Source organism: Lithobates pipiens, unplaced genomic scaffold (genome assembly GCF_037356315.1).
Source record: "Lithobates pipiens isolate NorthernLeopardFrog02 unplaced genomic scaffold, aLitPip1_a1.2 Scaffold_167, whole genome shotgun sequence".
NCBI lineage: Eukaryota > Metazoa > Chordata > Amphibia > Anura > Ranidae > Lithobates > Lithobates pipiens.
In genome coordinates, this window is record NW_027507753.1 from 2,003,269 (window position 1) to 2,019,850 (window position 16,582).

Consider the following 16,582-nt stretch of genomic DNA (forward strand, 5'->3'; position numbering starts at 1 on the left):
GTCCCCACAGACAACTTACCCTTGACAATGCGTCAGCATTTGCCTGTAATTTCCCTGGCCTGTGTTCCACAGTGAAATTAAAGTTTTGTAGGGAGAGAAACCATCTAGTCACTCTTGCATTTCTCTCCTTGTTTAACTTCATCCATGTTAGGGGGGCATGGTCTGTCACCAACTTGAATTTCCTGCCTAGCAAGTAATACTTTAAAGATTCTAGGGCCCACTTTACTGCCAAACATTCTCGCTCCACAATGGCATAATTTTTCTCGGCCGGGGTTAGTTTTCTACTCAAGTACGTCACTGGATGTTCCTCACCATTCACTACTTGTGAGAGTACTGCACCTAAGCCTGTGTTAGAGGCATCTGTCTGGACCAGAAATTCTCGCCTGAAATCGGGGGTAACTAAGACAGGTGGTTGGCACAAGGCAGTCTTAAGGCTTTGGAAAGCCTTCTCAGCCTCTGGGGTCCACGTGACCATTGCTGTCTTTCCGCCCTTTGTCAAGTCAGTTAGTGGAGCAGCAACTGAGGCAAAGTTCGGCACAAATCTACGGTAATACCCCGTAATACCCAGGAAAGCTCTAACCTGTTTCCTTGTCAGGGGTCTAGGCCAACTCTGTATTGCCTCAATTTTATTTAGCTGTGGCTTAATCAACCCTCTCCCAATAATGTAGCCCAGATATTTGGCCTCTTCTAGGGCTAGAGCACACTTCTCGGCATTTATGGTCAACCCCGCATCACTTATGGCATCCAACACGGCCTGTACCTTACAGAGGTGACTTTCCCAATCAGGGCTAAAAATTACCACATCATCGAGGTAGGCAGCTGAGTAATCACGATGTGGTCGCAGAATCAAGTCCATCAACCTCTGGAAAGTTGCAGGCGCTCCATGTAACCCGAATGGCATCACTACATACTGGAATAGCCCATCAGGGGTGGAGAATGCAGTTTTCTCTTTAGCCTCACCAGAAAGTGGAATCTGCCAGTAGCCCTTTGTGAGATCGAGGGTGGTTATGTACCTGGCGTTACCCAACTTCTCAATCAACTCATCTACCCTGGGCATAGGATACGCATCGAACTTGGAGATCTCATTCAACTTTCTGAAATCGTTACAGAACCTCCAAGTTCCATTGGGCTTTGGGATTAGCACAATTGGGCTGGACCATTCACTCTGTGACACCTCAATTACCCCCAGAGCAAGCATACGTTTTACCTCGGCAGATACGGCTTCCCTACGTGCCTCCAGTATCCTATAGGGCTTAAGGTTTACTCTGCTTCTAGGCTCAGTTTCAATGTGATGATGGATGAGGTGTGTACGCCCTGGGAGGTCAGAGAACTTGTTTTTGTTTTTCTGTAAAAATTCCTGAGCCTCCTGTTTCTGTGACACTGATAGAGTATCACCTACCTTGACTGGAGGGATTGGTTGTGACAAATTATTAACAGTATTTGTCGCCACCAAGGATTCCCTGTCTTTCCAGGGCTTGATCAAGTTTATGTGATAAACTTGGAAAGGCTTCCTTCTACCTGGTTGGTGCACCTTGTAGTTCACCTCACTGATCTTTTCAACAATTTCATAGGGACCTTGCCACTTCGCCAAGAATTTACTCTCAACAGTGGGGACTAGTATAAGGACCCTATCGCCTGGGTTGAATGTCCTGATTCTTGCGGACCGGTTGTAAATTCTACTTTGGGCCTCTTGAGCCCTCTGGAGGTGTTCCCTTACCAGGGGCATTACAGTGGCTATACGGTCCTGCATTTGTGCTACATGCTCAATAACACTCTTGTATGGGGTGGACTCATTCTCCCATGTCTCTTTTGCAATGTCCAGTAGACCCCTAGGGTGACGACCATAGACCAACTCGAATGGTGAGAACCCTGTGGACGCTTGGGGCACCTCCCTAATAGCAAACATGAGGTAGGGTAATAAATTATCCCAGTCACGACCATCTTTTGCCACCACTTTCTTCAACATATGTTTCAAAGTTTTATTAAATCTCTCCACCAATCCGTCCGTCTGGGGGTGGTATACAGAGGTACGGATGTGTGAGATTTTAAATAGTTTGCATAATTCCTTCATTACTTTCGACATAAATGGCGTACCTTGGTCAGTTAGGATTTCTTTGGGGACCCCAGTCCTAGAGAACATATAAAACAACTCACGTGCAATTGTTTTAGATGCAGTGTTTCTTAAGGGTACAGCCTCAGGATAGCGGGTCGCATAATCCATGACTACCAAAATATACTGGTGTCCTCTAGCTGACTTTACAATGGGACCCACTAAATCCATGGCAATACGCTCAAAAGGCACCTCTATAATAGGGAGTGAAACCAAAGGACTGCGAAAATGTGACACTGGGGCACTAACCTGACATGTGGGGCACGACTCACAGTATTTTTTAATGTCATCATATATGGCCGGCCAAAAAAACCTCTGGAGAACCCTCTCTTGCGTTTTGTCAGTCCCCAAGTGTCCCCCAAGAACATGGTTATGTGCCATGTCAAGCACCTGACGCCGGTACGGCTTAGGTACCAGAAGCTGTTCCACAATCTCATCCTTAACCTTATTGACTCTATAGAAAAGATCATTAGTCACCGAAAAATGTGGAAATCTTTTTTCAGCATCTGGTTCCTGAGGTACCCCGTTCATAACAGCAACCTGCTCTCTCGCATTTTTGAGAGTGGGGTCCTGTAATTGTGCAGCCCCAAAATTATCGCTAGACACCTCTAAGTCTAGTATATTTTGCTCAGTGGGAGGAGCCTCCTCCTCCCCAGCCAGGACCTGCAAAGGAAAACAATCATTTTCATCCTGTACACTTTTATCATTCACAGTGGACAAGGCAACCACCTTAGAGGTATCCTCACTCCTTTTGGGGATTTTTCTTTTTTCCCAGAGAGCCCAGAATAATGGAAAATCGCGCCCCAATATTACATTATGCATGAGGTTTTTAACCACACCCACTTCATATTGTACGGTGCCTTGTTCAGTCCCGACTTTAGCCAGCACTATAGAGTACACTTTTGTATCACCATGTATGCACACAACACTCATATGCTTTTTAGACTCTAAGTCCCCAGTCACCAGGCTAGCATGCACCAAGGTTACGAGGCTTCCTGAGTCCATTAACGCTTTAACAGGAAAGTCATTGATTGTGATGTTGCAGATTTGCGGTTCAGTCTCTAGTCCAGGAACTGCAGCACAAGATGGTTCCGCAAATAGCGACTGACGCCGGCTAGCGTCACACTCCGTGGGTTCAGTGGTAAGGGGGCAATGGGCAGACACGTGTCCCGCCTCATGGCATCTCCAACACTGGATAGGGCCTGGTCCCCTTGGCAAGGAGTCCTTTTTAGAGCCCCTTAGCCACCCGGGACCATCACCAGCCTTTTGTCCCTGAGACACCACTTGAGCCCTTTTCCCCCCATCAGCAGCCCTCCACACTCCCCCAATAGATGGAAGTCTCTTACCAGCTGACGGTACAGATCTGGCACTCCGGGGAGGTGAAGATGCTGCAGGAACATCACGGAGGTAGTCCTCAGTCGCCTGGAACCTCTCCACAAGGTTGACAAGTTTGTTTGCATTCTTAGGATCACCTTGTCCCACCCAGCATTGCAGGTCAGTAGGAAGCGCTTGGGGGTAGCGATCCATCACGACCTTCTCTAGGATTTGTGCAGGAGTAGAAGTGTCTGGCTCCAACCACTTTCTTGCCAAATGGATTAGGTCATACATCTGGGACCTCGCTGATTTGTCCAGACTGTAGCTCCAGTTGCGTACCCTCCGGGCACGGACTGCAGTAGTAACTCCTAGTCGGGCAAGTATCTCCTCTTTTAGCCGAGTATAGTCCTTAACCTCTTGCTCACTGAGGTCATAGTAGGCCTTTTGAGGTTCACCTGTTAAATAGGGCGCAATTACCTCTGCCCACTCAGCGGCTGGTAACTTCTCTCGCTCAGCCACGCGCTCAAATACTGTTAGATAGGCTTCAACATCGTCCTCAGCAGTCATCTTTTGCAGCGCTTTCTGCACAGTCCTTCTCCCAAAAAAAATCTCTGGAGCGGCTCCCATCACTGTGGGTGGATTAGAAACCACAGGCGCCTCTCGATTTGCTATCAGGTGCTCGATAAGTTGTTGTTGTGCAGCCATGGACTGTTCATGTCGTCTATTGACCTCTGTCTGAGCCTGCTGTTGTTGCAAACTCACTTGCATAAACTGCTTCAGCATCTCCTCCATGTTGCTGGACTGTTCTTGGAGTGTAGTTGCAGCTTTCACCCAGGACATCAGCAGCTGTAGCCAAGTCTGTCCACACCGTTGCCCCTAGCAACCGTGTTGCCCGCTACCTCCACCAATTGTAAGGGATCTTCCCGGGGTAGGGTGTGTTTGGACACAGTTCACAGCAGACTTGGAATTTATAAAGCAGATCTTGGCGTTTATTCGTGGTACAAACAGTCCAGCAAACAAAATATACAGCAACACCGTGCTTTCTAAGTACAACAAAAATAAAAGTCCTAGCCCGGCTGGGCGCTTACTAACAGGTTCTTCTCACCTATCTGACACTTACAAACACAGCGTCTTTCGCCTGGATATCGCAGGGTGAGTTTTAGCTCCAGCAGTGGCTGTGCTTGCAGCTTCCTTCAACACACAGATTGTTCATTCCCTGGCTGAGAGCAATCACCTGCAGGCCCAGCAGAGCGTTTACCTTCCCAGGCTAATTAGGATCAAAGCTCACCTGATCCAAAACCCAGAACTGGATCGGGGGGTGTGGAATGACAGGTCCCTCTACCAAACCTACCTGCCATTCCATATAAACCCAGGCCCGGCAAAATTAAATAACAACTCAGCAGCATATTGCTGCTGAGAAACTGATCCATCCTGGATTTACCATCTCACACTGTGTAGCAACCTAGGTGAGATGTACACCCCCTCGATCACTTCTCCAGTGACATGTCTACAATATATATATATATATATATATATATATATATATATATATATATATATATATATAAAATTGAGTACCTGTGTGTGTATGGCACCAGGACAGAGTCAAGGGAGCTTGGCTTCTTTTTTTTTTTTTTTTAAATCATTTTTATTAAGTTTTTGAATTCCATGTGATACAAAGAAACAATAAAAGGAAAGAAAAAGAAAAAAAAATAAACCATTATAAATGACAGTGATCTGTGGTTGTTATTACATATCGATAACTAGTACTAATCGAAATAAATCAAAGAAATCAATCTAGAAAGATCAATCAAAAGAAAAAGAAAAACAAAGAGAGAAAAATAAAAGGAATAATCAGACCAATGTAATTCAAGGAGATCACCAACTATTATAAAACATTATAGAAATTCGCTTACAAGTAACAGCACATTTTCTGTCTACTGGCTTTTCTCATGAATCCATAAGTATGAACTCGAACAGTCACATTTAAGGATCAACCTGGAATTCTATTCGGTCAGCATCCCTTAGATTACTTGGACCTCTGTGTGGCTCCCTCTGCACCCCAAATTGGGATCACGCTGTGACAGAGGGGCCACCCAGAGTAGAGTTAAATGACATTAAATGGGTCGTAGAGTGGTGGACGTTCGATTTGGGATCTGTTCAAGGTATCTTGCTGCTACTTAAAGTAGTGATTATTTCTTATACCACTCTGTCCAACATTTCCACTGTAAATCAAATTTTTTGCCACAAGATTTCCTGAGAGCTAGTAATCGTTCATAATGATAGTTTAAATTTATTTGAACTAGGACTTCTGATGGATTTGGGGATAGTACACTTTTCCAATGTCGGGCTATAACCAACTTGGCCGTGATAAGGAAGTGTGTCACTACTATGCGGAACTCGGGTGGGTAGTTATCAATACCTATATGGAGAATTGCTAAAGCCGGATTAGGGGGCTGTAATACCCCTGTAATTTCCGCAAGTATACTAAATAATTTCCTCCAGTAACTAGAGACGTTTTTGCAGTGCCAAAATATATGTAGTATGGTGCCTACGTTGCCGCAGTCTCTCCAACATAGAGACGAGTGAGTTGAGAACATTCTGGCTAATTGGTGGGGGGTTCTATACCATTTATGTAAGATCTTCTGTGTGAGTTCCCAATGGCTAACACAGCGTGAGGCCTTATAGTTATATCTGAGGGCAGAGCTCCATTGACTAATGTCATAGCTCTGGTGTAAGTCGTTCTCCCAAGTAAGCATAGAGGGAGATTTCGTTAGAAGTTGTTTGTGTTGTAGAGTGTTATATAGAAGGGATATACCTCTATCTCTGGAGTTATGAGAAACATAATATTGCCATATAAGTGTTTGAATTTCAATAGTTGGTGGTGGGGATCTCGATAGGAATGATGATACCTGGTTGTATAGAAATTTGCCGGTTTGGGGCAGGTTGAAGTCGATTCTCAAGGATTCAAATGATTTTAGTGTTCCCTGGTTGTATAGCTCATCTACCCATGCTATTCCGGAGTTTTCCCACTTGGCGATGTTACTGTACGGTAGTAGTATAGTTAAAGTTTGAATCGGGAGTCTAACATTAGTGGAAGGCTTCCCCATCAGTTGCTGTTGACAGAGGTGTCTCCAGGCTGTTATGGTCGCTACGATAGGAGGAGAGAAATGTGTCAATGGTCTGAGTTTCCAAGCGTCTGCTAGAAGAAGGAGACTAATAGGGTGGGTGTTTGTAATAGACGCCTCAATGTCTACCCATAGTTGTTCAGGGTTGGGGAGGAACCAAAGTTTCGCCTGTGCTAATATAGCCGCCCAATAGTAATCTTTAATGTCAGGGAGGCCCATGCCTCCAGCTTTCCTATGTTTTATAATTTTGTGGATTGGGCATCTGGCTCTCTTGCCTTGCCAGATGTACTGTTTAAGGAGTTTTGCTAATTCATGGAAATGTGAGGCTTTATATGGTATTGGGAGAGTTCTAAATATGTAGAGAATTTTTGGCAGAATTAACATTTTATATGATGCTATTCTACCTGCCCATGACAATTCAGTGCGTGAAATTTTGGAAAGGGTTAAAGGGGTTGTAAAGGTAATTTTTTTATTTTCTACATAGTTTCCTTCAAGCTAGTGCATTGTTGGTTCACTTACCTTTTCCTTTGATTTCCCTTCTAAATGTTTTTTTGCTTTGTCTGAATATCTCACTTCCTGTTTCTCCTCAGTAAACTTCTCACCATCATCCGAGCTGGTGGTTAGTCAGCCAGAACAGCTTACTGAACAGCTTACTGAGGAGGAACAGGAAGTGAGAAATTCAGACAAAGAAAACAAAGAAAAAAAAACATTTAGAAGGGAAATCGAAGGAAAAGATAAGTGAATCAACAATGCACTAGCTTAAAGGAACCTACGTAGAAAATAAAAAATGTACCTTTACAACCCCTTTAATTTAACGTCTTGTAAAAGAGATTTCATATTGACATCTGCTAACTGGGATAGATTTGCTGTTAATAGGATGCCAAGGTAGGGGATCTGTGTAGAAGTCCATATATAGGGGTACATTTTTTTCAGATGAGAGCTCGTGTGAGGGTTTAGACCTAGATCTAGTATAAGGGATTTGGTAAAATTTACCTTGTAAAAGGATATCTGTCCAAAAGCTTCTAAGATAGCATGTGTAAACGGGAGGGATACTACTGGATTTGATAAAAACAAGATGATATCATCTGCGAATAAGTTCACTATGTGTTCCCTTCGTTTAGTTTTTAGTCCTGAAATTTGTGGGTGGGTTCGGATGGCCTCCGCCAGGGGTTCTATCATCAGATTAAAAATTAGCGGTGATAAAGGGCACCCCTGACGGGTACCATTCGATATGTTGAAGGATTTGGACAAGAGCCCCATGGTAAAGACTTGGGCAGAGGGATTGGAGTAGAGCGCCAAAATGGCTGACAAGGCTTCGTTTTGAAAGCCAAATTTACGTAGAGTCGCTTCCATATATTCCCATTGGACCCTATCGAACGCCTTCTCTGCATCTATTGAAAGAAGCAGAGAAGGCGTTCCCCGAGCTCTAGCTTGGTGGATGATATTCAATAGACGTCGTGTAGCGTCTGAGGCTTGCCTCCCCTTCATGAATCCGGTTTGGTCCGGACCCACCAAGGTAGGCATAATATCGTAAATTCTGTTTGCTATCACTTTCGCATATAATTTAACGTCTCCGTTGAGAAGAGAAATAGGGCGGAAGTTGGCAGGGGTATCTGAGGATTTCCCTGGTTTGGGTAATGTAATGACATAGGCCTTTAGCATTTCAATAGGGAAAGATCCGGTTTTCCTAGCTATATTGAATATGGATATTAAGTGTGGAGATAGTATGGTACTGAAATGTTTATAGTAGGCATTGGAGAGGCCATCTGGGCCTGGGGATTTTCCCAGAGGCAGTGATCGAATTGCTTTCTCTACTTCCGTTGGGGTGAATGGGGTTTCCAACTCCTGGAGTTGTGTTTGTGATAATGAGGGTAGTCGGATTTTGGCTAAGAAGGAATCTATACTCTCTTTTGTAGGTGTATTCGTGTTTGGGTCCAGGTGTAAGTTATAAAGGGAAGCATAATAATCTGCAAATGCATCCGCAATTGCTTGAGGATGTTCTATCTTTGCCGAGGTCGTGGGGTGGAGCAGGTATGGGATCGAGGTTTTGAAGCGTTTATCCTTTAACCGGTTGGCCAGAAGCTTCCCCGCTCTATTGTAATTCCCATAATAGTTTATTTTGAGTCTTTTCATGGCTTGTTCGTGTTGAGCACAGTACCATTCCCTTATTTTGTATCTCACATGAAATAGTTTATCGGCTAGGTCTGGGGAAGGGTTATATTGATTTGTTTGTTCTAAAGAGCGGAGTTCATTTAATAGATCGTTTAGTGTAGCAGATCGAGATTTAAGAATTTTGGAATTGAGTTTTATCAGGACTCCTCTTATAAAAGCCTTATGGGCATTCCAGTTGGTGAAAGGACTAGTATACTCAGGGTCATTAAATCTAAAGTACTCTTCCAAATGTTGGGAAATTTCTAATTGGAGTTTTGGGTCTTGCAATATCGATTCATTATTCCTCCAAATACGAGACGAAACTTGGGATCTGGTCCCCGCAATGCAAATCAACACAGGGGCATGGTCTGACCAAGTGATATCTAGAATAGAAGATTTTGTGACCCTGTGGAGCAACTCCCCATCAGTAATAAACATATCTAATCTGGAGTAGGAATTGAATCTTGGTGAATAGTATGTATAGGATCTCTCGTTTGCATTAAGGCAACGCCAGGCATCATATAGTCCTTCCTGTAGTAGGAGTTCGCGGAATTTGGGAAAGTGGTTCCTGACTCCAGATGAGGTATCTAAATCTTTATCGAGAATCATATTAAAGTCCCCACAAATCAGTAAACTTCCAAATCGCATCGACTCCATCCGCTTAACAACTTTCTTAAGGAACCTCAGTTGGTGCGAGTTGGGAGCATATATGCAAGCTAAAGTAATAGGGATCTTATTGACATTACAAACCAATATAATGAACCTGCCATCGGGATCGATAAAGGAATCTTTAAGGTCAAAGTTCACTGAATCTTTCACGGCTATCATGACTCCTCTTTTCTTTGCCGCTATGGAGGAGCGGAAGATGGACGGAAAGTTCTGGTGTGTGCAAAGCAGTTTGTGGAAGTGGGTTTCTTGCACAGCCAGGATGTCAGCTTTCTGCTTGATTGCTTCAGTCCAGAGGGATCGTCTTTTAGCAGGATGGTTAAGTCCGCGCACGTTAAGCGATAAAATATTGATATTCATGGGTTCAAATTAAAGAGCGATATATAATCTCGTAGTTACGTAAGAAGTGGTTTACGGTCCAGGACATATCGTGTTTTGTATAGGTGTAGTATCTTGGGCCCAAATTGCGAGGTAGAACTATAACAATTATTGTGCAGCATCTGTTTCGAGAGGTCTCGTATTTACGCAGGTTGTGTCCATGAGGATCGAAGTATAGCAGGTAGGGATACAATGAACCGTGGTTAAATAGGATTCTTAGGGATATCAGAATGTTGGTCGTATTCGTATGCCAGTACCATGACATGTATAAGCGCCAAAAAGAACATGAAAGGAACACAGTCGGAACAATGAAGAAAAGAAAAAAAGAAAAAAAATGAAAACAGGAGAACTGGGGTAAGAAACAAGACCCATACGGGTCAGGCAATAGGAATGCCCAGGGTGGGGGTTCACGGTACGATAACATGTACCAGGAATGCTCAGGGAACTTATTTGGAAGCTATGGAGAGGATGACCATGCTGTAAGAACTCAAGTGTGAAGAGCTCTGGATCTACGATTTTGTTTTACTTGCCAATCGGGATGCAGTTTGGTCGGCGGTCTGGTGGACGACTGAGATAGGTCCGGATGAAGGTCTGGCGGTAGGATCTGCCAGGTTTTCAAGAGGTGCAGCCCTTCCTCTAGTGATTGGATGAGATGGGTGGAGCCGTTGAATGTCACTTGCAGTTTGGCGGGGTACTTCCATTTATATAGGATCTTGTGGTTCCGCATGGCTTTGGTAACTGTCGCCAAGTTGCGGCGAAGTTGTAAGGTGTGTTGTGAGAGGTCTGGTAAAATCTGGAGATTGCAGGCCGCCTCCGGGATGTTTTCACCTTTTCTAAGCGTCTCCAGGATTTTTTCTTTGGTGTGATAGAAGTGCAGTCGGAGTAAGACATCTCGGGGTATTTCCTGGGGTAAAAACGACGGTTTGGGGACCCTGTGGATCCGGTCAATCGTCAGATCCAGCGGAGACAGTGATGGGACCATTGCTTGGAAGAGGTCCTGGGCGTAGGATGGCAGTTGTTGTGTTAGGATTGTTTCCGGGACCCCTCGGATCTTTAGATTGTTTCTGCGGGACCGGTCCTCAAGATCTGCCATTTTTAGTTGCATTTTGTCGATAGTTTCTTGTTGCATTGCGTGCGAGTCCACCAACGCATTAAAAGATGAGGTGACGTCGCTCATACTGGTTTCCACTTGGTGCACTCTTCCCCCCAAGTCATTAATCTCAGCTCTGCATTGATTTAAGCAGGCTGCCATGTCGGATTGTAGGGATGACCTCAGTAACATTAACAGTTCTTTAAGTGTGGTGTCAGAGATAGGCTGACCAGTAGTCGGGAACTGTGCGAACGGATCCACGTGCGGTTGTATGGTCGTACCTCCGCCAGTCGAATCGGTCGTTTCCAAATCCGTTCGGTTAGACGCTCGTGCAGTGTCAAGTCTAGGCTTAGACTTGACAGGGCTTCGTGACGATGGGGAAACGTTCGGAGAGTCCGAATCCGAGGATTGTGTACCTGTTTCCGCGTCCATCTCCACCACGTGTTCCGCTCCGGGTTTCGTCTTAGGTGACGATAGATGGTGAGAGCGTCTCCCTGCGTGTCGGCCTCCTCCGCCATCTTTCTGTGGCCCGCGGCCTACCGCCGGAAAGAAATCCGGTAATTTCATGGTGTTGGCCGGGTGCTGTGTTCTCCTCCGCATGTTCGCTAGGTCGGCGGGAGTCTCCCGCGTCGCTGGTGTTTGATGTGCCGGCCGTGGGATGCGAGTAGCGGGCTTGAGGGCTAGAGTTCCCTGAGCATTGAGCGGAGCTCTTTCAACAAGCGGCCATCACGTTGCGCGGTCGCCACGCCCCCCAGCTTGGCTTCTTTTCACCATGTCAGTGGCTACTGAGCTAGGATGCATGCACTGTCCTGTCAACATTTGAGGAGGCCACAAAGATGATGAGCAGCAACCATGCATGCATCAGTGACATTGTCCCTCTAGCCTAGCACACGCTTTGTGGAATCATGGAAAGGGCACTTGAGGCAGAACAGCAGGAGGAAGAGGAGGACTTCCTTTCCTCTCAAGGCCCTCTTTATCCAGATAGCATTCCTGTGGGTCCACCAAACACATAGGAAGAAGAGGAGGAGGATTGTTACTGGCTGGCAACCCTTCTTGATCCATGTTACAAAGGTAAGGTTGCAGAACTCATCCTGCCTTCGCAGAGGGAGCAGAGGATGAAACATCTTCAGGAGGCCTTAAAGAAAAGTTTGTGTAACGCATTTCCAGACTCTGGGAGGTTTCTATCCTGGTGCTGGACAACGTGTTTCTGAGGCTTTGTTTGGTCAGAGGAAGAGCGGTGGAGAAGGTGGCCGGCTAACCGATGCCTTTAAACAATTTTTCAGTCCTCAGTTGCAAGTTCTGATTATCTTCTATCGTCTGCATTATATGGGGCAGGAATATCTAGGGGCAAGAGCAGACTTGGAGACCTTTCCGAGCATCCACTAGGTTAATGGGTCTTGAGGTTGGACCACTAGCCAGAACTTGCTCAATATGCATTTAATCTACTGGCCTGTCCTGCATCCAGTGTTGGAGGGTTTGTAATGGATCAAAGAGTGTTCCTGTCCACAGACTCCATTAATAGGCTCACATTTATAAAAAAAATCAGTCCTGGATCAGCAGCTATCAAGCACCTGATGCTGATGTAACTGATTGAATTTGCTATTGTCAGGGCTCTGCTCGTGCTTTGCGGGCGAATCTGTGTGCTTGCATGCGCACGTGCGCCGTTAGGAAACCCAAGTATTGGTGCATGTGTGTGCGCCAGTATGCACTTCAGGTGCACGCTCGTTGCACAACGGGCACGTGTGCATGTATCCCGCGTGCACACGTGTGTGCACTAGCGCAGTTTTGCGCCAGTGGCCCTATTTAAAGTTACAGCTGCATTTGTTCAGTGCTGTTTGTCTGCAACTTGTACCTGAGACTCCTGTTACCTGTTCATCTGATTGCTATCCCTGACCTGGCTTACGTCTGACTCTGCTGATCTCTCCTGCCCCGATCCCGGCCTGCCTGACTCTGTTTATGGACTGCCTATTTGATGCTGAACCTTTGCTAGCCTGTGACCTTGCCTTTGCCTGTCGTTACTGCCTGATTGCCTATCTGCTCTGACCCGGCTTGTCTGACCAACCCTCTGCTTGTTCCAAGTGTGCTGAGTCTATCCAGGATCCGCTGCCGCTGTTCCTGTGCCTTCTTCTACCAGGCTTGCTGTTCATCCTCCTGCTCTGCCAGCTTCTGCAGTTCCAGCCATCTGGAGGACCATCTGCACTGCCTGCATCAGCTGCTGCATCCAGCTCAGACACTCCTACCTTGCTGTGCTCACAGAACCACTGTCTTCACTCCAGTGGGCCCTGAACCAGAGTCGTAAGAGAAGTCTTCTTCCACCAAGTCAGGCTCACCACCCAGGTACCTGACAGCTATGGATTTGGGATCCCTTTAAGACTGCCTATGCTGATTATCCTATTCCTCCTCAATCATGATTCCAGCTTCCAATAAGATTTTTGGCTTAGGGCACCACCACCACCGCCCAAGGCCCAATTTCTTTGCCCTTGTTTAACAGGGGCATGTAATTACAATTTTTGAAATGATATTTAACAGCAGGCACTATTCCTGTTCCCAACAAGAGTAACTGTGAGGGGTTACTGTGTTCTGGCACCACCAACACCTAAGGCCCAATTTATCAGCAGAGTATATAGTGCAGTCTCTATAATATATATACTGCAGTTCAGAGTATATAGTGCAGTCAGTGTGGTATATATAATATATTGCAGGGTATACAGTGCAGTGTACAATATTTTATATAGTGTATTGAAGTGGTTAAGGGTAGCCCTGTGACAGAATTAACAAAAAAAACACATGGAATTGGTGGACTATAACACTATTTAAAAACAAAACAATTTACGTGGAGTTATGCTTACTATCAATACCAGACCCGGAAGGGCCTGATATGGACTGGGGGGAAACCCACGCTGTTATTTTCAATTAATTTTTATGAATATTGCTGGGATCTGGCAATACATTACAGCCGTGAGCAATTTTAAATGACATGTTTTCCTTTAGAAATGTTATTTTGCTGTGGTACTGTTATAAACATGGTGGAAAATGTGCTACTTTACAGGCAGACTAACGGGACCCCCGGGCATGATATTTTAAGGAATATTTAATTTTTATTGTTTCACTTTAAGCATTATTAATCCACTTCAGCCCCGGAAGAATTTACTCCCATCCTGACCAGAGCACTTTTTGCAATACGGCACTGCGTTGATTTAACTGACAATTGCACGGTCATGAGATGTTGCACCCAAACAAAATTGACGTCTTTTTTCCCACAAATAGAGCTTTCTTTTGGGGGTATTTGATCACCTCTGCGTTTTAATTTTTTTGTGCTATAAACAAAAAAGCGACAATTTTGAAAAAAGCTATATTTTTTACTTTTTGCTATAATAAATAAATAAATAAATATCCCCAAAATATATTTTTATATATATATATATATATATATATATATATATATATATATATATATATATATATATATATATATATATATAATATGTGTGTTTTTCCTCAGTTTAGGCCGATACGTATTCTTCTACATATTTTGGTAAAAATAATTGCAATAAGCGTATATTGGTTTTCGCAAAAGTTATAGCGTTTACAAAATAGGGGATCGATGGGGGCGTGGCTAGCCAGCGGAGCGGATGGCTGCTTTCTAAAACAGCTCCTTCCACTGCGGGCCAACGGAGGTCGATACAGCGATGTACAGCCTTGTTTCAGCGCACAGACTGCACTACAAGGTCCAGTGAACATCCGAAATGACATCCCACAAAAGAAAGGGGTAAAACAACCAGGAAAGATGCCCGATTTCTTTGCCATTCAGCGCCGCTCCACGGACCAAGATGGTGGCGACAGGCACTGGGGAGACACACACGGCTCCTATACACAGCGCAGTGCGCCCACAGGCTCCCAACTCGGCCGCAATCACAACAAGCAGGGATCTGAGAACTTTCCCTCACCCCCATCGGCATAATCCAGTCCAGCTAAAAGTAAACAGAAGCTGAATGAAATGCCAGATCCGAACGGCTTGGAGGTAAGCTTAGACTCCTCTTTAGATGACACAAGAGAACTGCAGGAATCTATATCTGACTTCCCTACAGCAAACAAACCAGTAATGGACACCACACTAAAAGACATGTTAATGTCCTTAAGATCCACTCTGCATGCTGACATAATGGCACTAACCAGCCAATTTAAATCAGAAATATCAGCAGTCAACAAGCGGGTCTCTCACGTGGAAAAAAATGGGTGAATTTGCCTCCACTTTCAACGACTTGGTGGATGCCCACAATGATAGGGACGACGAGATATTGCAGATGCAACTGAAATTGGCAAATTTAGAGGGTAGGTCCAGAAGGAATACCATTAAAATAAGGGGAATACCTGAAACAATAAAACCTCCTGACCTAAAAGAATACTTTACTACGGTGATGAAATCAGTGCTTCCTGATGCACCTATAGAAGACCTAATTGTGGACCGTATCCACAGGCTTCCCAGGCCTAAACACATTGCATCACACCTGCTCAGAGACACCATAGTCAGGATTCATTTTTTCATACTAAGGACAGATTCATGGCCGCTGTTAGGCACCGCGACAATATACCCGCTGACTTGCAAGACCTCTCCTTCTTCACAGACCTGTCGGCATACACTATGCAACAGCATAGACAACTGGCAACCATCACAAAACCTCTGAACAACAAGATAGTGTACAGATGTATATACCCAGCAAAGCTGCTAATAACTAAGGATGGACACAACCATATAATTGCTAGTGTCAAGGAAGGCATGTGCCTCATAAGAGACTGGCATATTATTCCCACTGGCACCGCGGAAGGGGATGGGATGAAACTCTCATATCTAACAAAAGAGGATTCAGATGCTGAAACTGGCTGACAATTGGGCTCGTAAGCCACTACCTTCATTAACTCTGTTGGCCCAGGGGATGGCGATGTTGATTTATCCCCTTACCTAAACCCCTAAGTTGAGTAGCTGTTTTACCGCACAGATTCTAACCAGAATCACAACCTGTTGCTCTGGTGTGTTACAACCGATTAATCCACCTACATTTTACCTCACTTAATTTTTACCTTTTTGTTCGTTTTTTTCCTCTCTTTTCCTTTTCTTTCTTAGACTGACTAAGATAAAACACTTAGAAACTATTAATAATCAAAACCCCTCCCTAAAACTTAGAGATGCACTATTCGTCACTAGGCAAGAGTTGAGAACGCACCTGATAGTCCAACATAACCACCAGCTTCGCTCTTTAACCACTTTCAGACCGGACCAATTTGCTGGTCAAAGACCAGACCACTTTTTGCGATTCGGCACTGCGTCGCTTTAACTGACAATTACGCGGTCATGCGACGTGGCTCCCAAACAAAATTGACGTCCTTTTTTTCCCACAAATAGAGCTTTCTTTTGGTGGTATTTGATCACCCCTGCGGTTTTTATTTTTTGCGCTATAAACAAAAATAGAGCGACAATTTTGAAAAAAACGCATTATTTTTTACTTTTTGTTATAATAAATATCCCCCCAAAATATATAAAAAAACATTTTTTTCCCTCAATTTAGGCCGATACGTATTCTTCTACATATTTTTGGTAAAAAAAAATCGCAATAAGCGATTATTGATTGGTTTGCGCAAAAGTTATAGCGTTTACAAAATAGGGATAGTTTTATAGCATTTTTATTAATAATTTTTTATTATTTTTTTTTTTACTAGTAATGGCGGCGATCTGCGATTTTTATTGTG

At 44.5% G+C, this 16,582-nt stretch overlaps 1 protein-coding gene across 5 annotated transcripts in view; it reads right to left on the reverse strand.

Moving 5' to 3' along the window:
* Nucleotides 1-16,582, reverse strand: part of LOC143986539 (NACHT, LRR and PYD domains-containing protein 3-like) — a 535,368-nt gene that overhangs the window by 382,618 nt on the left and 136,168 nt on the right. The window lies entirely within an intron of this gene.